The following is a 26,525-nucleotide window of genomic DNA, read 5'->3' as shown; positions in this document are numbered from 1 at the left end:
ACATGAGGTGGCAAAAAGAACTCGGGTAAGAGCCAGCCAGAGCTGAGCTGAGACCCTGGCTTCCCCACTGAATTGGGTTCATGACGTGGCCCCTCTGGGCGAGTTGTCTGACCTCTGTAAACCTCACTTTGCTCCTCTCTAGAAGAGGACCGAAAACACTGCTGTACGGGGCTGCTGGGAGGCATGTGTATGCTGACAGGTGCCGCAGGTGTGTGGTGATGGGTATGTCCCGGGTAGCACAGGCTGGAACACAGGAAGTGCCCAGAGGATGCCAGCTCCCTCCTTTCCCTGTTGTTCCCATCAGTATATTTCTTCTGCGTGGCCACCATGTTGGTGTCTGACCGAGAAAGGAGGCCTGGCCTGGGGAAGCGTTTGGGGTGTGCTCTACGTGGACTTCGCCTCATTTATCTGGGGCTGATTCAGCTGTGAGGAAGGAAATAAGATGACTGCCACTTAAAGACAATGACCCTCTTCACAACAGCCTGCTCATCCCCTTTACCCAATAAGAAGGTTGAGGCACAGAGGGGTTAAGTCATTTCATTTTTTTTTTTTTTAAGATTTTATTTATTTATTTGACAGACAGAGATCACAAGCAGGCAGAGAGGCAGGCAGAGAGAGAGAGGGGAGGAAGCAGGCTCCCCGCTGAGGAGAGAGCCCGATGCAGGGCTCGATCCAAGGACCCTGGGATCATGACCCGAGCCGAAGGCAGAGGCTTTCACCCACTGAGCCACCCAGATGCCCCGGTTAAGCCATTTCTCTGAGTTCACACAGCCAGTTACATGGCTGGGAACCCAGCTCCTATCCCTGGCTTTCTGTTGCGGTAGGAGATTAGCTACAGCATCGGGGACACTGGCATGGAGCTCAGGCAAATGGCACTGTTGGTCTGGTGATTTACTAGGTCATCTTCTTCCCTTCTTAGAGCAGGCACGTTTGGATGGGACATTTCTTCTATCTTCTCTGTAAAGATGGATGTGGGTAGAAAGGCATTGGGCTGGAAGACATCTGAGGGGGCATCTGCGGGAATGCATGAGGGGAGTGTAGGGAGCTCCATTCAGGTTTGCAAACATTGGTTGCACACCTGCCTCACACTGGGTCTCAAGCTAGGTGCTGGGGCTGCAGAAATGAGAAAGACATTGCTCCTGCCTTCAAGGAACTCTAACGAAGTGAGCAGGATGTGGGCTCAGGCATGTAAGAAAGATGTGTAGACAATGAGGTTAAGGCAGCCATAGAGGAAAACACCAGATGGTGCATGGCAGTGATGGGGTGGGGATGGGAACTTGGTCTGAAATTTGCTTGGAGGAGGTGATGGTGGAACATACCGTCCCGGGAACTAGACAGGAGAAGGAGGCAGAGGGCCCTCCAGGGAGCAGGGACAGGGTGCGCCACAACATGGGAGTGTAAGACAGCAAGAGGAAGGAGGGAGGGGTGGGCAGGGACAGACTGAGTGCTAAGGCTCTTGGATTATATTTTGCAGGTGATGAGGAGCTATGGAATGTACTGAAATGGGGGAGTGGTGTTGTCAGATTTATATTCTAGAACTTGGCCTCAGCACCAGTGGAGATGGATTGGAAGGGACCAGACTTTCACAAGCGCATTCAAGATATGTTTCAGTTAGAATGCCTTTGGCTGCCAGTAGCAGCAAATCCAACCCAAAGTGGCTTAAACAGTAAGAAATTCTAATTCTTACATATTATGAAGCCCAGAACCAGGAGTGCTCTAGGGTTAGAAAAATTCAGTGACTCAGTGACATCAACAGGCACTCAGATTCTTTCTCTGCCATCCTCCGGATATCAGCTTTGTTTTCAGACTAGCTTTCCTCTGGGTCATACAATGGTGGTAGTAGTTCCATGCATCACACCAACCTGTAGGCAACTAAAAATAGTAAAGTAAATCATTTGTAAAACCATGGGGAGTGACAGAGGCTGTGGCCAATGAGATTGTGAATGCTCCAGGCCTGTTGGAATTCAAATTACAATTTTTAAAAGGCACAGGAAAAAATATTTTAAACAAAGTCATGAGACAAATGACAAACTGGGGGGAAAATTGCAACTCACATCACAGGGCTATTGTCCCTAATATACAAAGAGTTCTTAAAAATCAACAACAAATACAACCAAATAGAAAAAAATGAGCAAGGAATTTGAATGGTCTATAAATGAAGAAGAAAATACAAATGGCTCTTAACATATGAAAAGGATGTTCAATATTAAGAAATGAATGCGAATTAAGACTATACTGAGATAGCGTTATTCATTCATCTTTTAAATGGACAAAAATCCAAAAAGTTTGTTACCACACTGTATTGGCAAAGTTCTAGGGAAACAAGCTGTCTGGTAGCATAAATCAGTACAACCCTTTTAGAGTGCAATTTGGCAATACCTATCAAAATTATCATATGCCTTTTGCCTCAGCAATTTCATATTGGGGAATTGATCCTAAAAGATATATTGTACATATGTGAAATAACATTCATGAAAGTTTATTCTTTGCAACATTATTTGTAATGGCAAAAGATTAGAAAGAACCCAAATATCCATCAGTTGCAGTTAGTTAGATTAGTTAAATTATGAAATATTCTGATAATGGAATACTACACATTTAAAAAGAGGACAGAGAGGGGTGCCTGGCTGGCTCAGTTGGTAGAGCATATGACTCTTGATCTTGGGGTCGGGAGTTCAAGCCCCATGTTGCAAGTAGAGCTTACTTTTAAAAAAGGAAATAAATAAAAATTTTAAAAAGGAATGAAGGCTCTGTCTTTGTACTGATATGGAAAGATCTCCAAAAATATATTAAGTGTAAAAAAAAATCCACCAAGGTGCAAAAAAGTGGGGGATAACAAGAATCTGTATTTGTCTTTGCTTGGGTAAGTAGGGGACAGGAATGGGAGGGAGAATTTCATATAGTTTTTAAAACTTTTGAACAATGTTACTTACTACTCTTTTTTTTTAAAAAAAAAGATTTTATTTATTTATTTTAAAGGAAGAGAGAGAACACGCACGTGGGTGGGGGGAGGGACAGAGGGAGAGGGGGAGAATCCCAAGCAGACTCTGTGCTGAGCATAGAGGTAGAAGCAAGGCTTGATCCCGTGACTCCAAGATCATGACCTGAGCTGAAATCAAGAGATGGGTACATAACCGACTGAGCTACCTAGGCGCCCCACCTATTACCTTTTTAAAAACAAAACAAAGGAAAACCAGGAGCACTGCCCAAATCCCATGAAACATCTGGGAAGAGTTGCCAGTTTGCATCCCTGGGCTGTGAATTACGCAGTGATAGTGGAGATGAAATAGGATGGATTTGAGAAATATTATTTTTGAGAGAGAGAGAATCCCAAACAGGCTCTACTTCAGCTCAGAGCCCAACACAGGGCTTGATCCCATGACCCCAAGTTCATGACCTGAGCCAAAATAAAGAGTTGGACACTTAACTGAACTACTGAGGTGCCCTGAGAGATTTTTTTTTTTTAAGAGTGAAATCCCCCTGGTTGGGCGTGGGAGTGAGAGAGAAGGCAGAGTTGGAATGCAAGGGGACCCCACCCAGGTTGTGGGTAACTGGTGGAAGACGGCATCATTATGAAATGGGAAGACTGCAGGGAAGCAAGGTAGCCCGGAGAATCATTTCACTTCTGAACTCAGTCACTGAGTTCCTGGGACCCTACCTTGCCCTCTTTCTTCATCCCTCCATCCACAGGCGACATTTCTGGCTATGGACTTTTCATTTACAGGACATTCATGCGAGAAGTGCAGTGGGATGGGATGTGTTTAGGGTCCGTCTATCCATTTGCTGATAATAGCAGTCCCCTCAGCTCTGGGTCCTGCTGCAAAGCCCCTCTGGAGAGTTTGGGTCCCGAATGAAAAAGGGACCGAACAGCTAATGGCAGTTGCACTGTTGGTGGTGAAGGCATTATGAGCTGGTATGTGAAATATATCCACACTCTTGGTTTTAGCTGGAGCTGGAAAGGATTAGAAGACAATTAATAAATCATTTAGTGCCCTGAGTTTAAGTAACTTATTATTATGGGCTGCATATATTTATTACGCTTCACTGAGCAACATTGGCAAATTTCCTTCAAATGTCACACAATTTGTATGCAATTTGTTTCAGGAGGGTTTTTTTCTTTTTTTTAATGCACATATAAATTATTAACCTGAATTCTTCAGGACAGATTGCCAGAATCCTAACCCCTCCCCCACTATCCCTTATGAGTCTCATAAAGGCTTTCTGTCCCCAAAATGATGACAGGACCAGCTGAGGAGCCAGAAGGGGATGCAGGGTTGCTTGCTGTCTCCTTGGGCTGCGTTGGGGCAGAGACCTAAATCCTGCTTTCCCAAGCTTTAGGGAAAAGAAAAAAAAAAATCAGGCTGGCAGGGTGGCGCCAGCCCTCCTTAAGTAAAACCAGGGTCCCGGGGACTCCGGAGCTGGAAGCATTTCAGACACTGATGGCTCCGAACTGTTTATTTTGTCACAGGACCAGCCACGGTGGAGTGACAGCTTTCTCCAAGACGGGCTGGAGAATCTGGTCCACATTTTTTCAGGCCTGATTCTGCATTGTCCTTGTGTTTTTCTTGGTGGAGCAGTTTAAAGTTTTGGTACGATGATGTTTTTCATTGACTCATGCATTATTACAGCCCCTCCCCACCAAGCTGCTTCTGTGCGGAGCAGCGAGGGGTTGGGTCACAGGACGATCTGACTGGCTTATACCTCCCCTTTGTGAACATCAATACAACGTGCATCTGCTGAGCACCTGATGTATGATAGGTGCTCTGACGTGCGCATGTGTGCACACGTGTGTGCGTGCGTGTGTACATGTGTGTGTGTGTTGTAGCAAACAACGTCCTTTCCTTCATCTTGCTTTATGCCCCAGCATCCACACGAGTCAGTGCCTATTGAGCAAATGACCGAGCCAACCAGGAATGAACACAGGCAGCTCCAGACAAGCTCAACACAACTTACAGGAAGCCTGGAAGCATCTCGAAGGAGACTCATTGGGGGTTTTCCAGAGAGCTAAAAGGCTTCTTAAAATCCTTCGAGGATGTTTTAAACATCAGCAGCGGACGTTCTCCCCTATTTTCCTAGGCAAATGGTCCAGAATTTGACGGAACCTAACGTGCTGACTCACGAGGTGGCCCCTTCGTGCTCTCCTTGCTTGATTCCCCCCATCCCCTGTGTGCGCCTCCTCTCGCACTGCTTCTAGCAGCTGAGGCCTGAGGTACCAAAAAACGGGTCCTGTTAGAAACATGTGTAAAACCAGTCTGAAGCAGCTCGGAGTGACAGTCTGAGAGGCTCCCTTCCGAGGAAGCTTCATAAACTTTAGTAGGAAGATTTTGTGGCGTGTACTTTGACTGCTCAGAGATGTTTAAAAATGGTTTTCTTTCCAGTATTTTTATACCAGGTTGGATTTATGAGGCTACCGACTAGCTTGCTCATGTGCTGGTAAGGAAGGCATTTTTGTCCCAGAAACGACAGCCTGTCTGCCGGGAGGCTGTGAATAGAGCGGTAGGCTTGTTAAAAAGCATTTTACCTCCTCGTTCGCTTTCAAGAGGGTCACAGGCAAAGTTCCCTGATTCCATTATTTTCAGCCACCAGAAGGCAATTTAACTATGAGAGAGGGCCTCTTGTTTACTGGGGATTTGGGGCATCAGTCTTGAGGAAACCCCTGGCAAGGCCTTGCTCCCCAGCTCTGCCTTCCCCTTTACCCCTGGAAGGTGCTAGGTCTTCTCTCTGCCAGAGACAGTGCCACCTGTGTCTTCTCTTGAGGGGCGGCCCAGCCTACCTTTCTGCCACCCGACGGGGGGCCTTCTGAGCAAGTCCCACCTCGATGGGGCCTTCGTGGTCCCTCTGCGCACGGGGACAGTTGCCTCCTGCCTGCCTTTGCTACCCGTCAGCTCTTTCGCTGGCAGGTGCCAGGTGGAGACAGTCAGCTGCTCAGGAGAGAGATTGTTCTGGGTAGTTACTGCTAGCAAGGGATCCCATTTTATCTACCTGCCATCAGAGTAATCTGTCCTCTGCTGGAGGCACTCGGAGGAGCAATGAGCAGGTGCGGCACGCCAGACGGCAGGGCAGCCGGGTGACACCGGGCTGGAGCGGGAAGCCGTCGGCCTGGCTCCCGAGGCCTCCGGCCTGTGTGCTGAACTCAGGCAACCTCCCCCCAGCCCTGCCCTCCCCTGCTTCTGGCACATGGGGCCTCCTTCAGGAAAGGCACAGTTTTCCTACTCCGTTTGTTCTCAGATTGGTGTTATACCCTGGAGCCAAATTAGTGGCTAAGAACAATTGGAAACAAATGCTCTTTCAGCATCCCCACTGCGATCTGGGGATCCAGGTGGGGACACCGGCCCCAGAGCCACCCCTCCGTGGAGAATCAGCATCCCAGAACCATCCAGCACAGCAATTCCCTCATAATCAGCCTGTGCTGTGCACATCTGCCTAACCTCAGTTAAGCAAGCTGGAGCCCTGTTAAGTTATTTATGAAACAATATTCAGGACCAGCCCCCCGAGGCGAGTTAGGAAGTAATGAATGGAAGTGCTGTTTGGAGAGGCCGGCTTACCAGGGCCTGGGGCTGGCCTACTGGAGTGAGTGGCTCTCCTCTTCCCATGGGGGCTGGAGGCTCAGAGAGAGTCTCCTTTCAATGGCTGCCGTGGGGGACACCCTTCTCGGAGATGGAGACGGCTGCTGGCTGGGCGTGGACTTTAGAGAACCTCCAGCACAGGTCTGAGGGGAAGCCGCTGACCGTCCACCTGGTCATTATCCGGATGTACCTGCTTGAAGTGGGGACACCCCTGTCCATGGTCCCTGCATACATGCTAGATGACGCTTAATCTATCAAGCAACTGGTGTCTGTTTCTCCTTTTAGACTGGCTCCAAACTCCTTGAGGGCAGGGAGCTGGCTTTGCTGTTCATTACTGATCTCCAGCCTAGGCCAGGGTCTGACATACTCAAAACACGTTTTGGAAATTGAACGGAGTTACAGGCTGGCCTCCAGCCCTGGACATGTGTGGGTCAGTTTTACCCCTTCTCTCAATCTGTTTCTGCAGAAAAGAATCAGGAGGCTGGAAAGGATGATCGCCAAGGTTCTAGCCAGGTCTAACAGTGCAGGGTTCTGACAACCAGCTGTCCCCCTGCCTTCCCCAGGATAGGCATCCCCCATTGTGGCTGAGGTCCCTTCTGCCCACGAGGATGCTGGCTTAGTCATTCTGTAGGTTTCCAGTCTGGGTCTTGCTCTCTGACCGCTGGATACTGTCCTCTGCCTGTGCTGTTTTTCCTTGACATATCTTCAGTCCTGTCACTTTCCTCAGGCACACAGTTGAAATTTTCCTCCCAAGTAAAGCCAGATACAAAATGAGAGCTTGTTGGCACAAAGAGATGCATTCGCTCTGCCCGAGGCTGCGCCTCCTGGGTAGGCTGTGTTTACTCTTCCTTCTGGCCCCGGACCCCCCTCCACCAGGGGAATGGAGGGCCTCTTCATTTCTCCCCAAAAGAAGGTGAACCTGTAGCTCATCACTTCCCTTTATCATGCGGCCTTTATGCCTGCGGTAGAACTACTCTTGCTTTCCGTGAAACACCAGCAGCCATAACGATCATATTTACTTGCACGAGAGAAATAATTTTAACTTTTGAAAGTATATAATTATTTCATTTCATTTTTAAATATCTCTGTGCTGCCAGCAAAGCAAGAATAAACATCTTGATTTATTTGAGGCCCAAAGATTTATTGGAATCTAGTTCAAGATTTCTTGGAATCTTAGAACTTTCCAGCTTCATGTGAGCCTTGTGAATGAATATCCCCTCCGCCAATTCTTAACCTTTCTGGGGACATGGTTAGCCTTGAAATCTTGGTAAAAGTGGATACATCTCTCCACAGAAAATGCACATACAAACACCATTCTGGAAAAAATCTCAAGGGGTTTGTGGACCCCTAAAGCCTTAACATTCCTCTTACCCTGATCTGGCCACTTGGTTTAGTAGATGAAGAAACTGAGGCTCAGAGAAGTTCAAAGGTCACATAAGGTCAAAGGGCCGTGAGGACAGGACTGACTCCTGAGTCGTGACTAAAATTAACTTTCCAGGGTGCCTGGGTGGCTCAGTGGGTTAAAGCCTCTGCCTTCAGCTCAGGTCATGATCCCAGGGTCCTGGGATCAAGCCCTATATCGGGCTCTCTGCTCAGCAGGGAGCCTGCTTCCCCCTCTAAAAAAAAGAAATTAAATTAAATTAAATTAACTTTCCAGCATACCAAGGTGCTCATCGTTGCACTGAGTGAAGGGCCCAGATGCCCTCATCCCGTTCTCAGTTTCCTAGTTCCTTTTCCCTTTAGATTTCCTGCAGTGGATGCATGGGACTGTCTTCCATTCCAGACTAGAGGAGGCCCACCTCACTACCAGTTGTCTCCTACTTCCCACCAGTTTACCAAAAAAAAAATTTTTTTTTCTTTTCCTTTTCACCCTAGATTTTGTCGAGCACCAGCACTCTGGAATCCCTCCAGCTCAGATATTTCCACAGGAAAGTTGTCTTTCCTGCCGGCAGACTGGCCTGGGATCCCCTGTCTCTATCTGCCTGGAGGCTCCCCATCCGTGTTCTCCCCACTCAGCCTTCAGAGACTCGGGGTTCCCTGCTCTCTCTGTGGGCCCCGGGGTCCCTTGTCCTCACCTCAGCTGTCAGTGGCTTCTCGTCCTGCTCTTGAACATTCTAGGCTCTTGTTTTCTTTTCTGAGAGAAATTGAGAGACATTAGTGATGGCATGTATTTTTAAAAATTGAGGTAAACTACATCTAACATAAAATGGAGCGTCTTTGCCACTTGTAAGTGTACAATTCGTCCTGTTGCGCAATCATCATTACCACCCATCCCCGGAACTCTTTATCTTGCAAACCTGCAACTCTGTATCTGTGAAACCATTACCCCCCATCTCTGGTCCCTCCCAGCCCCGGCAGCTGCCATTTTACCTTCTTTCTCTGCCAATCTGACTTCTCTGTGTCCTTCACGTGAATCATACCATTTTTGTCCTGTGGTGGATCATTTCACTTAGCATGGCAGGTTCATCCACGTTCATCCACGTTGTACCATGTGTCCGAATTTCCTTCTCTTTGAAGGCTCTGCTCCTTCCTCATACGTACTGACCGCGCTTTGTTCATGCTTTCACCCGTCCACGGACACCTGGGTTGCTCCCCGCTTTCGGCTCCTTGACTAAAGCTGCTGTGAACATGGGTGCGCAAACCTCTCTGAGCCCCTGCTTTCAGTTCTTTGAGGGGTATCCTCAGAAGGGAGGCGTGTGTTTAGGGGGGCTTAATTATTTACCAGTCTTCCATGAGTCTCTTTTTATTTTATACTTTTTTTTTCTTTTTAAAGATTTTAATCATTTATTTGACAGACAGAGATCACAAGTAGGCAGAGAGACAGGCAGAGAGAGAAGAGGAAGCAGGCTCCTTGCTGAGCAGAGAGCCTGATGCGGGGCTGGATCCCAGGACCCTGGGATCATGACCTGAGCTGAAGGCAGAAGCTTTAACCTACTGAGCCACCCAGGTGCCCCTATTTTTGTTTTATTCTTAAACTAACACCTGTTGAACCATGACTGGCCTCACTGAGGCTGCGGCACAGGCCTCAGAGGGCGCTTTCTCTGGGAGCCCTGGAAGCTCCTTCCTTCCTCTTTCCCTAAAAGGCCCCCGCCCCTCCCCACTCACTTCTACTCCCTTGTGGTGCTGCTTTTTTCTTCTTAGTGCTTAGCACCACTTGACTTACAGATATATGTGCATATATAGCTTGCTTGTTTCCCTCATTAGGATGTGAGCTCCATGGGACTTCTTGGTCTCATTCATTGTTGTATCTTTGGTGTCAGGCACAGGGCCTGGTACATGTGCCGAAAACAAAATTATTAAGTTATTATTATTTTTTTAAGATGTGTGTGTTTATTTGGAGGGGGGTAGGGGCAGAGAGAAAGGGAGAATCTCAAGAATACTCCCCGCTGAGCAGGGAACCTAATGTGGGGCTCAGTCTCACGACCCCAATATCATAACCTGGGCCAAAATCAAGAGTAGACACTTAACTGACTGAGCCACCCAGGCGCCCTAATTATTAAGTTATTATTATCTCAGATGAATGATTGAATGAATGCATGAATAAGTGAGGTACTATTCCTACCTGCAAGGCCCTTCCGGTCTGGTAGGCAGAGAGACACGTTCAAATGGTTCTGTGGCAGAAGACACGGACTGTGAGAGCTTTGAAACGGGAGCAGTGGCTGTGGCTCTGGGACGGCCTGGAGAGTGGACCCTGGAAGTACCTGCATGTATGGGGCAGATTTTCCCCTTGACATTGATAAAAAGGCCCATGTGACTAAGTAATTTTAGATTCGCTTCTGGGGTGCCTGGGTGGCTCAGGTCATGATCTCAGGGTCCTGGGATCGAGTCCTGGATTGGGCTCTCTGCTCAACCTGCCTCTCTGCCTACTTATGATCTCTCTGTCAAATAAATAAATAAATAAAATCTTTTAAAAATAAAATAAAATAAATTCGCTTCTGACCAGTCTCCTTGCTTCATGACATGATAGTATCATCATCAGTCTCCAGGAAAGGAAACCAAGATGGAGCGAGATTAAGGAACTTGCCAAGGCCAAGAAGCTAGTGAGAAAGGCGCGTTTAGAGTCTTTTTCTTTCTTGTGTCAATTATTTTTCCTTATTAAGTTTCTTTTCACGAATTTACAAAAGTGGTGGTGCTCACAGCAACCAGAAGCCAGGCAGAGATGTGCTACAAATGGTGTCCCTTCTTCCCTCCGTTCCCGGTGCCCCCGCAGCACCCGTGTGAACACGCCCGCCACCCCTTCCAGGCTGCCTCCATGCTCACACAAACAGAGCAAAGGGATCACCTCACTCACTCTGGAGTCTTCTCTGTTCTTACAAAAATGGAACCACTCCACACACATCCTCTGCTACTTACTTTTCTCATTTTGAACATTATGGCCATCTTGCATGGCAAAAGATGTTAGCTCTAACGCATTCTTTCAATGGCTTCCTTTATGTATAGTATACTTGTCCCACAACTTATGCAACAAACCCGCTGTTGGTAGACATCTAGGATGTTTTTTACTTTTTCCCACGATAGATGCTGCCACATTATCCTTGGGCCCTGCTACTTTTCCCATAGAATACATTCCCAAAGTGTAGCTGCTTGGCCAGAGTCTATGTGTATCTTTAATGGTAATAAACACTGTATACTATTTTTCCAAAAGGTAGTAGCAACCCAATGTCCTGCTTTTAAGCACTGCGCTTTCTAGGCCTGACTGACTGTCCCCATCCTGCTTTTCCTCAGAGCCTAGTCCCTCAGGTTCATCCCAGCCTCCTTCCACCTGACCCAGGACTCTCCAGGAAGGCAGGAGAGCCACCTCTTCCTTCCTTCCTTCCTTCCTTCCACCTCTTCCTTCCTTCCTTCCACCTACGACCTGTGGCCGTAGGTGACCCTGGGTAATGCTCTGTCCTCTCCCTTGGCCAGGGAGGACTAGAGGTCAAGAAACCAGGATTATTGTTCTAACTCTGTTGCAAACCAGCTGTTTGACTCGGGGCAAGTCACTTTACTCTTCTGTGCGTTGGTTTCTTCATTCATAAATTGAAGGAGGTTGGGCTGGAGGCCCTGTAAAGCCCTCCGCCTCTCCAGAGGACCTCTGTAGTTTGAGACACCCACAGAGCTGGCTCCCAGTTGGAGCACTGGGGTCTGTCTGCTCTCTGGGGTGGCAAGGAGTGGGTGGGTGCTGAAGACAGGACAGAAGAGCCTTTCTGCTGCTAACTTCTCTCAGACGGCCACCCTGTGGCCCTAACTGCTGGTTCTTGGTGGGTAGGCTGGGGATTCTGGAGTCAGACTGAGACAGACTTGGGTTCGAACCCAGCACGTCTATAATCCAGCGGCATCAACTTGGGCCGCTTGCCTCGCCTCCCTGCACCTTGACTTCTGAATCTGTTAAACGAAGAAGATGAAATGGCCACAATATTCTAGAACAGCGCTGTCTAATACAACTTTCTGTGATGATGGAGACGTCCTCTCTCTGAACCTTCCAGTACAATAGCCACTAGATACATGTCGAGCACTTGAAATGTGGCTGGTGAGGCTAATGCCTGCATTTTAAATTTTCTGTAATTTTAATTAATGAGGATTTGAATTAAAAAAGCTACGCATGGCCAGCAGCTACCTTGCTAGACTGTGCGGCTACAGAGGACGAACATGAGGCAGAGGGATTCAATGTGTAGGAAGCACTTAGCTAGTGCAGGGTCTGGCACATAGTAAGCACTCAATAAATGTTTGCTATTATTAGGTATTATGCATCTTGCTTTCCGGCCCGCCACACCTCATGGCTTTCAATGACACCCCATACTGGCTGTCCCAGAGTCACCTGGGGGAAGGAGGGAGAGGGGGAAGGTGTTGCTGCGGTGGTGCCTGTCAGTAATGAGCCTTGCACTAAATGTTTCTGGTCTGCTCCTTTCCCTGGAGGGTCATGTGAGCCAGAGTGGTATGTGGCCTGCTTTGCAAGTGATTAACATGGTGTAAGCAATCTGCATAGAGAGAAAAAAACCCTCCGTTGGTATTCCATTATTCTATTAGAGTTTCAGAGCCCGGATTAAGTGGACATGATTTCTTCCTATGGGCCATTAATTTTGTTTTATTGCTGGTCTGATGGCCATTACCCTTTTTTGCCAATGCATTCCCCCATTAGGTTTGTACAATTAACAAAATATGTGCTGTTAGGGCTTTGATAGGAACAGTGGGATGGAAATAAAGGGAGGGGGGTATAGCCGCCCCTGAGTTGGGGTGGGGCGAGGCTGGGCCCGGGGGTGGGGCCTCAGGAATAAAGCGGGGTGGGGCTTCTTCAGCACCTGCCCTGTAGCCACTGGCATTCCAGGGAAACTGCCCTAAGACCTTTGCTGGCTCTCCCCAGGCTGGGCGTGGAGCTGCCCAGGTGAGAGGGAAGGACACGAGGCAGGCCTGCCTGGGGCTACTGGTATTTTCCTGAATCCCATCCTCCACCCTCCAGCTGGCACAGCACAGCCGAGAACATAATGAGCCACCCACCCTCGTGCTGTCACCTTGAACCCGAAACTCTTCAGTAGGCAGAGTAAGTCAGCCTCCGGGTGTGTGCCCCGTGATGGGAGAGACTTCCAGGGTGACACTCGCCTTCTCTCGGGGTACACAGGAGGGCCCGTGCGTGATTAAAAGGGGTGACTGATCCTCGGCTTCATCTGGTGATTGCCACGTGGACAGACAGGATTGGCATTGTGAGGTCGTCCAGTCTTTGGGGAAAACTTAGAAATATGGATTGTTCAAATGTGAAATCTCCCACTTTTTAGATGTTGGCAGAATTTATAAAAATGCCATGGGGTGTCTGGGTGGCTCAGTCGGTGAAGTGTCTGCTTTCAGCTCAGGTTGAGGTCCCAGGATTCTGCGATCGAGCCCTACGTAGGGCTGCTTGCTCAGCGGGGAGCCTGCTTCTTTATCTCTCTCTCTGCCTGCCACTCTGCCTGCTAGTGTTCTCTCTCTTTGTCAAATAAATAAATAAAATCTTAAAAAAAAAAAAAAAAGAATTTATAAAAATACCAGACAGGCAAGAGTCAACACAGGGTGGCCAGTTGGCAACCTCTGTCAGAGAGCGAAGACTCATTGAAGGTTTTTAAGGAGGAGTGGCCATGTTCAAATTTGAGTTCCAGAAAGATCCTCTGCTGAGAAGGTGGAAGGTGGGCAAAAATGGGGTAAAGCTAGAGGCCAAGAGACTGATTAGGGCCCGGGAAGAGAGAGAAAGCCTGAGGCAAAACACTGACAATGCCAAGCAAAGAAGAACAGTGATGATCCCGACAGAGAATCAGCAGGTCCTGGTGGGTCTTGGTGTAGTCCCACCTCAGAGGCTGGCCGCAGGGCCAGGAGGTTGCCCTGTGAGCGGGTCCTCCATTCCCTGAGGGTTTGCCTCTGCAGAGGGCCCTGCCGCCCTGGGAGCCCATGCCTCACTTCCATATGATGTAGACAGATCACGAGGGCCTCCGGTTTCTTCTGGAGTTCTCTAGTTCCTTAGGAAAGTCTAGGATGAGCCCACCAAAATAGCAGGGTTTTATACGCATACCTGTACTTCCAGGCACAGCCCCAAGATTAGAGGCTCGGGCCCAGGCAGGGCCTGGGGACCGTGACTCAGGGACCTTTTCCAGTTCCTCTGTAACTGGCCGGCCAGGACTGTGTGGCGCCTGTGGGGGCTGAAAACAGGTATGGAATTGAGCCTCCGTTTTTTCCCAGGCTTTGGGAATGGCCAGGTGGGATGCATCTCAGAGTAAAGAATTTAATGCCGGGCCATTTTATCAGTATTCAATTACCCAGGTACTGTGTACTTTAGAGACTGGTGGCCAGGGCTCACCGCACTCTGACTGCCAACCTCATTCAACAAATGTAAGCAGCCGCAAGCTGTGGTCAGGTGATGAGGGGAGCACAGGGGAACAGAAAGGAGACTTGACAATGTGGTGGGACACCCAGGACACACCGTCTGGATGGGCGTGGGGTCCTTCCGGGGTTTCCTCCTGGAACGGTCTGTTCATGTTTTGTCTTTCTCGGAAGTTTTGCTCATATGCCCATGGAGGGGTTTTCAGAGAAGAAGAGCATTCAGAGAGACTCTTGGTGTCCAAGAATGGCTTTTCATAATTTGTCGTCATCCCAAAGGTCTGGCTAGGGCAAGGGCAGAAATGCTTTCATGGGCAGTGGGATGAATGCAGAAGTCCTCAACCTTCTTGCTTTGCCTCTTTCTCCCTTTCCATTCAGCTGCTGCCAGCCATTAAATCTTAACGCTTAAAAAAAAAGTAGCCCTCATTTATTATTACTATGCTCTAGATGCATCGGCTCTTTTAAATATGCTACTATTACCCCCCTTCTAAAGATGAGAAAATTGAGGTTTGTATAGATGAAGGTTTGGTAAGGGATGGCCCCAGGTTTGAACCCAGCACTCCCTCTGGCTCCCACATCTTGACTCTTAACCAGGGTGAGATACTGAGCTCCTTAGAATGAGACTTAGCGCCCTCCCTGGCAGGTTAGTCTGGGCAGCCTCTGAGGTGTGTAGATGTCAGACAGAAGTTTGGTTTAAGGATTATCTGGTAGTCTAACCCTATCATTTTGCCTATGGGGAAACTGAGGCATGGAGGGATTTGAAGTTCCTTGTCCAAGATTGCACATCAATGATGGAGTAAGGAGGGGCATGAACCCGTGTCTTGACACCTCTCTGTTAGGGGCGCTCTCTCGGTTAAACTCATCCTCACAAGCCCCAGGCTTCTCTCTTTCCACCCTCCCAACTTACCTAGGGGTACCTCCTGGTGCTGCTCAGCTTTCCCGGAGCACGTGCTACCTCCTATGGGAAGCTTTGTCCTGCCCCTCTCTCTACATTGTTCCCAGACAAACACGAGCTTTCAACAACTCCTCCCTCATTCATCATTTCACCAGTTTCCTCATATTAATAAACGTGAGTGGTCCATTTTATTTATAGTTCCTTTTTGTTTTCAGACCTGAGTTTCAGTTCTGGTTCCATGATGGCGTGGCTGCTTGTGTGCAGGTTTTTGGCATGACGGCTTGCCTGCCAGGCCCCCCTGCTGGCTTTGGAAGGCCCTAACATACATAGCACACAGGTGGTTCCCCAGCCTGCGTCCACGGGTCAGCGCCAAGTTACGCAGACTTCTCCACGGGTGCATGGTCATGAGTGAAAAAAAAGGCCAGTGTGGAGAGGTTGCATGTTCACGTGTGTGTGTGTGTGTGTGTGTGTGTGAAAGAGAGAGGGAGAGGGAGAGAGAGAAGAGCAGGCAGACAAAGAGATAGAGACAGGAAGAGAGGGCGGAGAGGGAATGCTTCCCACACTGCTCTATTTATTCCGTTCAAAGAATGGTCCTTGTTACTCTTCTTCCTTTGGGGGGTTGAATTACTACATGAAACCATGGTGAACGAAGACAGGAGTAAGGCTTTCTCAGTACATGATTTTGTAAACTCTATCAGTCTCCTGATTTTTTTTAACATTTCAAAGATGGGCAAAGCCACGTCTGGGAAATCACACTGTGGGGCAGCTTCTCACCCAGTACAGTCTCCCTGCAGTGCTGGGGAGCTCACTACCTTCCTAGGAAGCCTACCCGTTTTTGCATGGTTCCCATTGCTAGACTTCTCCCTTACATTGAAATGAAGGTTGACTTCCTCTAACATTTAGCAATTAGACCTGATCCTACTGTCTAGAGTCACACAGCCCCTCTTTCATACAGTTGCTTCAAATATTTGGAGGGCCACCATGTGGGAGAAGGACAGGCAATCTTAAAGAGGGACAAACATAAGCAGGAGTCTTATTTCTTCTCTCATATCTTCTACTGCACAGCCTCCTCGTAATGAAAATAACACCCAACAAAATAGCATTAAAGAGCTAGTGTTCAGGGAGTGGTGATTTTGTGTGAGCCACGGTTCTAAGTGCTTTGCAGCTTACAGAATCATTCAATCCTCACTCAAACCTTAGAGCTGGAACCCTTATTAGCCCGATTTTGCAGAGGGAAAACTGAGGCAGAGAGACGTTAAGCAACCTCTCCTTGGTCGTGCCACTAGTAAGTAGTGGAGTCGGGACAGAAAACTGGGCAGTCTGACTCCAGAGCTTGGACTTTTAGCTACTGGTCGGTCATCTTTGTTCACCTCTCCTCTTCTCTGTCAAAGTTATTAAGATATAATGCTGAACTGCGTCTTAAACCAATATGGATTGATAAGTCTGAAGTGAGGGGACTGTTTATCCCTCAGTTGGACACTGTGTGGCTATTAATACAACCTAAGATCACAGGTAACGTGTTTGCAGCAACACACTCTGGGCTCATCCCAAACTTATATTAAATTCTAATCACCTGAACCATTTCTTTCTTTCTTTCTTTCTTTTTCTTTTTTAAACCAGGTTACCCTATTCTGTGTTTCTGCAATTGATTTTTGAATATAAGAGTGGGATTTGGTGTATATATTCTTGTCAAACCTTTTTCTACAATTCTGTAAAAAATAAAAATGGATTTTCATGTGGACATGGGATATAGTAATTTGGTGGTTTAGAGTGATGATAGGATTGTGGGCTGTATTTCTTTGTTTTCAGAATTATTTCTTTTATGGCTGTCATGATCTTATTGTGCAAAAACTGGTAGAGAAAAAAATGGACTTTTTCATTTTGGCCCATTCTTGCAGCTTGTTGAAAGCTTTATAACACTCTTGAATCCATCTCTCCAGGAGCGGCTGTCCTTCCCAGTTTCGCAGCATATGCAAAAGGCAAGTCTGCCATATCTTCTTCTAAGTTGCTGGCGGCTCAAGAGTCAATCCCAGAGAGCAGGGATAAAGTGCTACTGCGTGCAATTCAGTCTAGACACTTCTTACATTGAGTTCACGTATGCTCAGTAGCAGTGTGTCTGTTGTTTACAAGACTCTAAGTTGGAGCCCATGGCCGACCATTGCCAACCCATGTCTGGTTCTGAGCTGCTGGTTATGGATTCTGTTGGGAAGGAACAGGGTCTACCAATGAACATTTCAACAGACAATACTGAAAACCCAATACATCCTGGGCCCTCTGCTAGGTTCTGGGGCTTCACCGCTGCATGAGATGTGGTCCTGTCTTTAAGGAATTGCAGTCCAGGGTTCTGCACTTACCTCAGAGGAACTTCCTTGAACCATTAACCTCAGTCATGCAGATGTTAGTAGACAGCCCCAGAGGAAGGGCCTCAGCCTGGTGGACGTCATCATGAACAAAAGGGACATTTTCTTTCCATGAGCACATCACACTATACCACATGCCTGAATTATCTATCTGAAACTCCTCTTCTTCCAAGAAGCCTCTCTGTCTTAATTAAAAGGAAGATCTTTTTTTAAAAAGATTTTATTTATTTATTGGAGAAAGAGAATGAGAGTAAGCATGAGCAGGAGAGGGCCAGAAGGAGAAGCAGACTCCCCACTGAGCAGGGAACCCAATGTGGGGCTTGATCCTGGGACTTCAGGATTATGACCTGAGCTGAAGGCTGTTGCTTAACCAACTGAGCCACCTAGGCACCCTAAAAAGAAGATTCCAAAGGGTTGGGGCAGGTGAGGGGGCTCCTCTTCTCCGTGTCATTTCCTTGTTGAAAAACTAAATGGCTCTACCAGCTTCTGGCCCAAGCCTGACTTCTCAGAGTCCTGATGTTCTGGCCCCAACTGGCTTACTCAGTGTTGGTTCCTCCTTGGTCCCTCTCAGGCAGACCAGCATCTGCATTGCCTAGGGCATTCCATGCTGCCCCCTCCCCCTCATCCTTGCTTGGATTGCTCCCTTTCTTGGAATGCCCTCTTGCTCCCGTCTACCAGCCAAACCTTGCCTGTCTGGTCTCCAAAGCCCCACTCGTGTTCTCCCTCCTCCTGAATACTTCCTTGAGTGCCTCAGCTCTCGCCAACTTCCTTTCTCTGTGGAGAGAGTATTATAGTCCCTACCACACAGTTCAGCACTGCTGTGCATATGGTCTCATCTCTGATGCTGTTCTATGTAGGTCATCTTATTCCCCAGTGACAGCGTGGCAGCACTTCTATACCAGGACCCACCCTTGGGTGTTATTCCTGCTGCACCCAGCCAGTGTAGACCATGGAGCAGACACATGATAAGCTTGTGCTGGGTTTTTCTTTTTCTTTTTTAAGATTTTATTTATTTGAGAGAGAGAGAGATCAAGAGAGAGCACAAGCAGGGTGAAGGACAGAGGGAGAAGCAGACTCCCTGCTGAGCAGGGAACCCGATGTGGACTCGATCCCAGGACTTCGGGATCATGACCTGAGCCAAAGGCAGACAGAGACTTAATTGAGCCACCCAGAGGTGCCCGTGCTGGGTTTTTCTTGTTGTTGTTATTACTTTCTTCCAGAAAGAGAATTAAAAGCAGTCACATTCTTTATCTTTCCAGTCTTACCCTCATTATGCTTCTCCAGGCAACTTCTTTCCCTTTTATCCCAGTTTGGACACCTCACCTTTCCTTGAACATTCTTTCCTCCATTGGGACCTTCCTTAATCCTGCGGTAAACAACAGTCTTGGCTTTGTGGTTTGCCAGTGTTGTGCAGCCTTCCCCGTATAGGTTGTAAGCTTTCATGGGGGCTGCACAGCTCTGTCCCCCTGCATGGGGTCCTCCATCAGACCGGAGGCATCAGTAAATGATTATTGCTTTGGTCAGCTCAGGGCTCTCAGCAGCCATGAGCCTGTTTTTCTCCGGGATTCCTATAGGGAAGGGGATGAAACTCACAGGAAATTGAGGCACCAAGCAGGTAAGGAGGGAGCGATCCTCTCTCTCCGTCCTGGTTAGCTGTCCTAACCAATAGTTGTCCTGCACCCGGAGTCCCTTCATCAGGAAATGTTCCCACTCGGCACTGTGGGAATAGAGTCCTGGCTTTGCTCCCACAGCAGACCCACTCTGAGGCTTCCCTCTGCCCCACCTCGGCTCTCACTTCCAGCAGAATCATACACATCTATAAAAACCTTTTCTTTCATTGGCAGGTGAAGTCCGGAGGAGGATTCTGAGGCTTCCTGTCCTCCATGCCGCTCACCAGAAAAGGAACTGTGAACTGTAAGTAACTGTGCTCAGTGTTTCCATGCTGACTCAATGAGGTTACAGGTTAAGGACCAGCCCTGAACCTGATCTTTAACAGCCATGCATTGTGCAAGAGCGATACCCAACAATGGGTCAGAACGTAAAATACGGTGGACTTCTAATTAGATTAGGTCTGAATGTGACAAAGAAGCCCTGTAATATGACATCCTACTTAATTAGACTTTAGTGATTGTGCATTAAGGTGGAGTTGATGTGTCATGTGTTTCATGAGTGTCGGAGAGGGAAGCTCTTGGGTTTGCAAGGCCAACCCAGCCACTGTCATCTGTGGGCTGAGCCGGGGAGGCAGTGAGCGGAGGAAGTGGGCTGGTTCAGAGCCCGCATTTGTTGTTACACCTTGGTTTATTTCCAGGGGGTTGTGGGGGAGGGGAAGGGAGACCCTGCTGGTGGCGTCCTTTACATCGGCACAGTTATGGCCCCACCATCGGCGTTATGTGTCATTTTGGCCCCCACTCGGTGAAAGCCCACCCACCTGGAGGAACCCAGCCCAAGTCTGGGCTCCTCAACGAACCCTTCCTTGGTAACTCCAGCTAGAAGTGCTCTCTCTTCCTCTCCCCGAGCTTTGCCGCACTCACACGCCAAGTGCCCCTCTGGCCCGCACCTTCCCACATGCCCCCCAGTGAGGCTGTGAGCTCCTGGAGGACAGTCTGGGATTCCCATGTCTTTCTGTCCCCACGGCACCCTCCACCTGGTCTCTGCTCTGCAAATGTCCGCCGGAAGGTTGGGTTGCCCTGGGCTACGGAGCTTCCCACCCTGCTTCTGGGGCTCCCGGAGGCTGGGCTGCCGCCACGCCTCTGAGAGGACGTTGGCTTCCAACCAGTCCAGGGAATTATAAATGATTAACCGTTATCAGTGCACATCTTCACCTCTGTGTAAAAATAGATTGACTGTAATGAGTATTTGAATAAATCATAAGAATGGCCGCCATGCGATCGTCTAACATCCTGCCAATGGCTGCCCGGTGAGTGAGCAGGGCGCCGGCCCTCCCGCCTAATGGCCTGCGATTCAGTGCTGGTCGCCTCTGTGATTGACGGGCTGCGGCTCCCAGGGCACCTCCTCTGCAGCCCAGGATCTGGAGGGGTTGGAGCCCTGGGGGCCCTGGGGAGGTGGTGGGTGGGGAAGGGTGCCTCCCTCCGTCCTGATCCTGTTCCCGGAAAGCCTACCTAGGAGATGCGGCTGGGAGGCTGGGGGAGCCTCAGTGGAAAGGCCTTTGTGAGAATCATGTCTCCTGCTCGGGAGGTTAAAGGGACCTCATAAGTCAAGTCAAGTAGGAGAGAAGCAAGCTGAGCGTGAACCTTAATGAGAGTGGAGAGTGTGAGGGAATAGGTCTGCACATTCCCTCCCTGCCTCCGAGAGCACCCGTGCCTGGCTCTGGGCCACACGCACCCAGGGCGAGCTCCCTCACAGGGACACGCTCTTGGACCCACACTGAGGAGCAAGGACAAGCAGGCTTCTCTGGGCGCTGGGATTCTGAGGTGGCAAGAGTCAAATGCTCTTTCAAGGGAGTGTTTGCCAAGGCTGCCTCAGGCTTGAGCGTCCTGTGTTTTGGAGAGGGAGGAAGAGGAGAGGGGGCAGGCTCAGGGGGCCTGGGACCAGATGAGGAAGGCATAGCCTGAAGTCTTGGAGTGAACACCAGGGAAGGCTGGACTTGAGAAGGAAACCAAAAACATTCAATTTAATCCCAGAGGTGTTCCAGTCACTTCCGCTGTGTAACAAGCCACCCCAAAACTCAGCATCTTCACAACGTTTATTATGCGCATGTTCTGTGAATCAGGAATTCAAACAGGGCACTTTAGGGACGCCCTGTCCCTGTTCCCCTGGGACTGAGACCTCAGGTGAGGCAAGTGAAAACCTGGGTGCTGGAATCATCTGAAGGCTCATTCACTTATAACTTGGGGGGCTGGTACGAGCTGTTGGCTGAGATCTTAGCTGAGGCTGCCAGGCAGGCCCATGTGACCACTCCCTATGGCTCAGGTTTCTTTGAAAAATGGTGGCTGGACACCAAGGGGGAGCACCCCACCCAAAAGCGAACAAGAGCCAGGTGGGAGCCGTATTGCCAAGGTCAAGTAGCATCTTTTCCACCATGTTCTCTTGACTGGGGCAGTTACAAAGGCCTACCTCCCAAGCTGGGGGAGGTTTGTGTCAAAGATCAGTAATTAAGAGGCAACTGGGGCTGTGTTGGGGACTGGGGAAGTCTGGGCAGCCCTTCCTATCTGACCCCACGTCCTCTCCTCTCCTTCCTGCCCTTCGGCCACATGCTAGAACCTGCAACATTAAGGGACCGGGCCCCCTTTCCTTTGTCATTTTCCTGACCCGGATGCACCTGAATTTGGAAGAGAATCTGAGTGCCTGAATGCCTTGTGACTTAAGAGGATAGAAACAAAACTCAAGCAACAAAAGAGTGGAGACAGAACCAATTCGTGTTCCTGAGGGGCTGAGATCAGGGAATGGCTAACGCTGGAAAGGGAGGGAGCAGGGAGGAGAAGGGTAAATGGGCTTGGTTGATAAAAAGGTGTGGGGGGTTGGAAACTTGGGCCCGGAAATGAATGTTTAATTTGAACACATGAAGCAACAGATGAAAACATAAAGCTCATTTGTATTTTCAAGGCTCCAACTTGGTGGGGGAGGGGGGTAGTTAGGGTTTGAAATCCAAGAGCAAGAGTTTGGGTTCCGACTTAGCACCTTCGTGATCCGGGCCCATCTGCTCGGTCTGCAGATCGCTCACGTCCGGAATACACATGGGACCGTACGCCTTTCCCAGGACCGCTGTGGGGACCGGCGGGAAGGTAGCCTGTGAGAGCACTGTAGCCATTCTTGGCACACAATAGCTCCTCCAAATGGTTCAGTCATTCCTCCACCCAAGAAATAAATAAGAAGCGGAGTTGGAAAAGATTGTTTCTCTCCTTTACTCCTGACAAGGGATGGTCAAGAATCTTTCCTTTAACTGTACCCTCCATAAAAGTTCACTCATAAACTATTGATATTTTAATAATACACATTAGCATCTTGCCCTTTGACAAATGAATATTGAATGAGCAATAAAGAGGCAAAAGAGTAACCAGGTGCAGGGCTGGCAGAGGGGGAGCTGGGATCTTGCCTTGTTGTCCCAGAGAATGCCCCTTTCCAGGCACCATGTGACTCACCTCTCTCTCCCCAGTGACCGCTAGGAAACAGCTTTTAAAAAGCGCTCAGACTCCAGCCCAGCCCAGTCTGAGCAGGATTTCTCCTACTGTTTCTTACCCTTGGCCAGAAGGGACTTGGGAGAAGAGAGGAAAAGTCACAGAAGAGCTATGAAAGGCATGGATGTTTTGCCCCATGTGCAAAACACCTTAGATCTCCCCTCTTCCTCTGCTAAGGGTGCAGACTTCTTCCTGATAACATGTCCTCCCGCTGCATGAAATGAAGGCCTGTGCCACCAGAAACCAGTCAAATGAGCTTAAGATGTGTAGCTGGGGTGCAGGAGTGGGAGAGCAACTGGCCCCAGGGGGGGTCCCAAGCAGACCAGGTCTGGCCACTCGCTGCTGACGAAATCCACAGGCAGAGACAGGAGCGGTGGGGAAACAAGAAAGGGATTTATTTCAGTGAGGCCCGCAGCGGGCTCACGTCACAAAGACTGTCTCCAAAGTGCTGAAAATATATCCAGGTTTATATAAGGAAAATGTAGGACAAAGGTCGGTGGGTACATGCAGGTGGGCAGCGAGGGTCAGGTCGATCATTGTTGTGGGGGCAGTCACGTGGGGTCTTGCTGGTGTCAGGACAGTTGTGACTGCTTGACGGGGTAGTCTCGGTGCCCGTCGTGGGATGCTTTGCCCACTGGATCGTTTGTCTGAGTGAAGAGATAAGCTGGAAAGAAGAACTTAATTAGAAGGTACGGGCTGAGCTTGACACGGAGGTAGTCGTCTTTCAGAAATAACTCAGACTCGTTCCACCTGCCTCTCATCCTGTCTCCTCCAGGTCTTGATGGACACCTGTGGTTGGGGTCGGGAGGTGTGCTGAGGTTTATAAGACAGAATTTCCTGCCTCTTGCAGTTCCTGCTCCCAGCCCGGCTGCCACAGCCTCCAGTTTCTTGTGGTCTCCATCTGGGCGGGGAGTCCTTGAGTGTGCAGAGAACAGTGACAGGGGCTCTTCGTTGGTCCAGCTTAATTGGTGTGATTTAATGGCGTTTCTGGCGGATTCAGATTTATACGGCTTTCTGAGCTGCAAATCTGCTTTCTAAATGTAGAATTTTTGTGGAGTGGTAAAAAATAATGGCTGTTCTGTGATTCCTGCCTCCCGAGCTAGGAGATTGCAATTTACATTATGCAAATAGACATTATGCAATCAAGGCACTTTAGCAGGAATCTGGCGGCAGCCCGGCCGCTGATGAGATGCCGAGGTCTGCAGCCCCAACTGGAGGGGCTCTGCAAGAGCGGAGATGAAGTGGGGAGCGGGTGGGGCCGGCGGGGAGGACGCAGAATCTGTTCCTCTGGCCCAAGGAGGCAAAGTGGAGCCTGCCCAGAGATGAATGCATCCGGGGAGCTGCCAAAGCGACTCTCTCAATTAATGGCTTTGTTTAATCATACCCCCTGTCCAGAGGAGTATTGTCTTACGGATAATTTCGTTTGCCTAACGAGATTTTGCTAATTAAATCTCCTTTCAGTTGGTGTGACTATGCCTGCAGGAGAGGGGGCTATTTGAAGTCGGCTCCATAAACCTTTCTGGAGAGGAGCTGAGAAGGAGGGAAAGAAGGGAGGGGGAGAAGAGAAAGGAGGGGAGGGAGAACCTGGCCCGCTGTGAGCGGGACTGGAGAAGGTTTGAGGGTTTGAGAACGACAAGGTGGTGGCCACCACCCATCTTGCCTTTCTGTCCTGTTTACTAGAAATGCAGGCTTATAAATCTTTGTCTGGCCCAAGGGATTTAGGCCACCATTTTTACTTCCTCTGTGGCTCCTGTGACCTCCACCATTATCCCTTCTCAAGTTCTTCCCGGATCCCCAGGACATTGTAAAGGATTTCCAAGCATGGCTCCCAGTAGTTGTGGCTGCGGGTGGTGGTGGGTGACGGCCATGGGGGAGCCCTCTCCCACTTTTGCTCTTAGCCAGCCAGTCTGGCTCTTCAGAAAGGAAAGATTGCTCCCAGATTGGCCATTTCTCCAGGGATAATTGCCTGAATCAAAGAGGAAAATACCTCGTCAAATTCATTTATCATCAGAGTTAGCCAAGGAGAGCCTCCTATATACGGAGGAGCCTAACACTGTGCCTGACTGGTGGGAACCTAATTCATGCCATTGCATCTGACCGGCCCCACCTGTGCTCCATCACGATGGTGGGGCTTTCCTGTCTACAATCTCCTTGGCCTGACTGATCACAGGCTTCCACGCTCAGCTCTTGTCTACTTTTCCAGTTTCATCTCCTACCCCCTCTTTGCTGTTTCCTCCTCCCTTTTACTGATAGACACTAAGACACAAGGGTACTTTCCTACTCCTGATACCCCCAATATGCCTAGTTGCTCGATTGCCTCCAGATACTCTGTATAACTTCACACCCTAGAGACTTTGCAAGTGCTATGTGCTCTGTCTGGAATCTTCCTGACCTGGTAACCCTGTTCCTCTTGTAATACCCAGCTCACGTATCTCCTCTATGACTACCTCCTCCCAGAGGTTCCCTGCCTTTTGTGAAACACTGCTGTGTCCTCCTTGTCATCCCAGGAACTCAAGCACAGTTATTTGTCTATCCAAGTTAAGGACGAAATCTTATTCTTCTCCTAATCCTAGTACCTAGAACCAGGCCTGGCCATCATAGGCACCCTGTAAGGTTGGTCGAATGAAAAAAAGAATGAATGAAGGGGACCTGAGTGGCTCAGTGGGTTAAAGCCTCTGCCTTTGGCTCAGGTCATGATCTCAGGGTCCTGGGATTGAGCCTCTCTGCTCTCTGCTCATCAGACTCTCTGCTCAGCAGGGAGCCTGCTTCCCCCTCTTTCTGTCTCTGCTTGCCTACTTGTGATCTCTCTCTGTCAATAAATAAATAAAATCTTAAAAAAAAAAAAAAAAGAATGAATGAAGCTAGGAGAAGAGGGTGGTGTGATGGAGAGGCATTCTCTGGGAAGCCCTTAAAGCCCCAGGCTGGGTGATGGTAGTGGGAAGTCAGGAGACTGATTTCTGTTGAGTCTCTGCAGAGTTAGCTCCCTGTCCATTTCCTTTACTTCCTGGCTGGGAAGGTATTACCTCTGTGGGCTAGGTCATGCACTTCATGTGTCAGCATCTCCCATCACCCATTCTGACATAAGTTCTGTGAGGTGGGTACTGTTTTTGTAGAGGGACCTGAGACTCATTTGTCCTCATCAGAAAGCAAAGCAGGGTTTAGCTGTAATTGGGCCCACTGGCAGGGCCCCAACAGGATCTACCTCTAGCTAGGCAAAAGCTCCTGTGCTTCCCAGTGTCCCTCCCCATCCCATCCATCCATCCACCATCCTTTCATCCATCCACCATCCATCCAACCATCCATCACCCATCCATCCATCCATCCATCCATCATCCATCCACCTGTCCATTCATCCATGCATCCATGCATCCATCCACCATCCATCCGTCCATCCATCCATCTATCCATGCGTCCATCCATGCATCCACCCACGATCCATGTATCCATCCATGTATCCATCCATCCATCCATCCATGCATCCATCTACCACCCATCTATCCACCCACACCCATCCATCCATCCATCTATCCATGCACCCATCTGCCCATCCATCCATCCATCCATCCACCTACCTATCCATCCATCCAGCATCCATCCATCCATCCATTCACTCATCTATCCATCACCCAGCCAGCCAGCCTAGAAGTGTATCACGCCTTTGCTGCATGACAACAGGGCTCACACAGTGCTGGAATGCTTATACATGCTATAGGATGGGGCAAAACTCAGCCCCATAGTGTGCCTCCAGCTG

At 49.1% G+C, this 26,525-nt stretch overlaps 1 protein-coding gene across 4 annotated transcripts in view; it reads left to right on the top strand.

The window, feature by feature from the left end:
• Positions 1-26,525, top strand: part of PKNOX2 (PBX/knotted 1 homeobox 2) — a 251,533-nt gene that overhangs the window by 49,124 nt on the left and 175,884 nt on the right. For all 4 annotated transcript variants that reach the window (XM_059414406.1, XM_059414398.1, XM_059414381.1 and 1 more), the window contains one exon: positions 19,484-19,553. The gene's annotated coding sequence lies outside the window, so the exon portion shown is untranslated. The remainder of the gene's footprint in view (positions 1-19,483; positions 19,554-26,525) is intronic.

Source organism: Mustela nigripes, chromosome 1, assembly GCF_022355385.1.
Source record: "Mustela nigripes isolate SB6536 chromosome 1, MUSNIG.SB6536, whole genome shotgun sequence".
Lineage (NCBI taxonomy): Eukaryota > Metazoa > Chordata > Mammalia > Carnivora > Mustelidae > Mustela > Mustela nigripes.
This window is presented reverse-complemented; position numbering and strand designations above follow the sequence as displayed.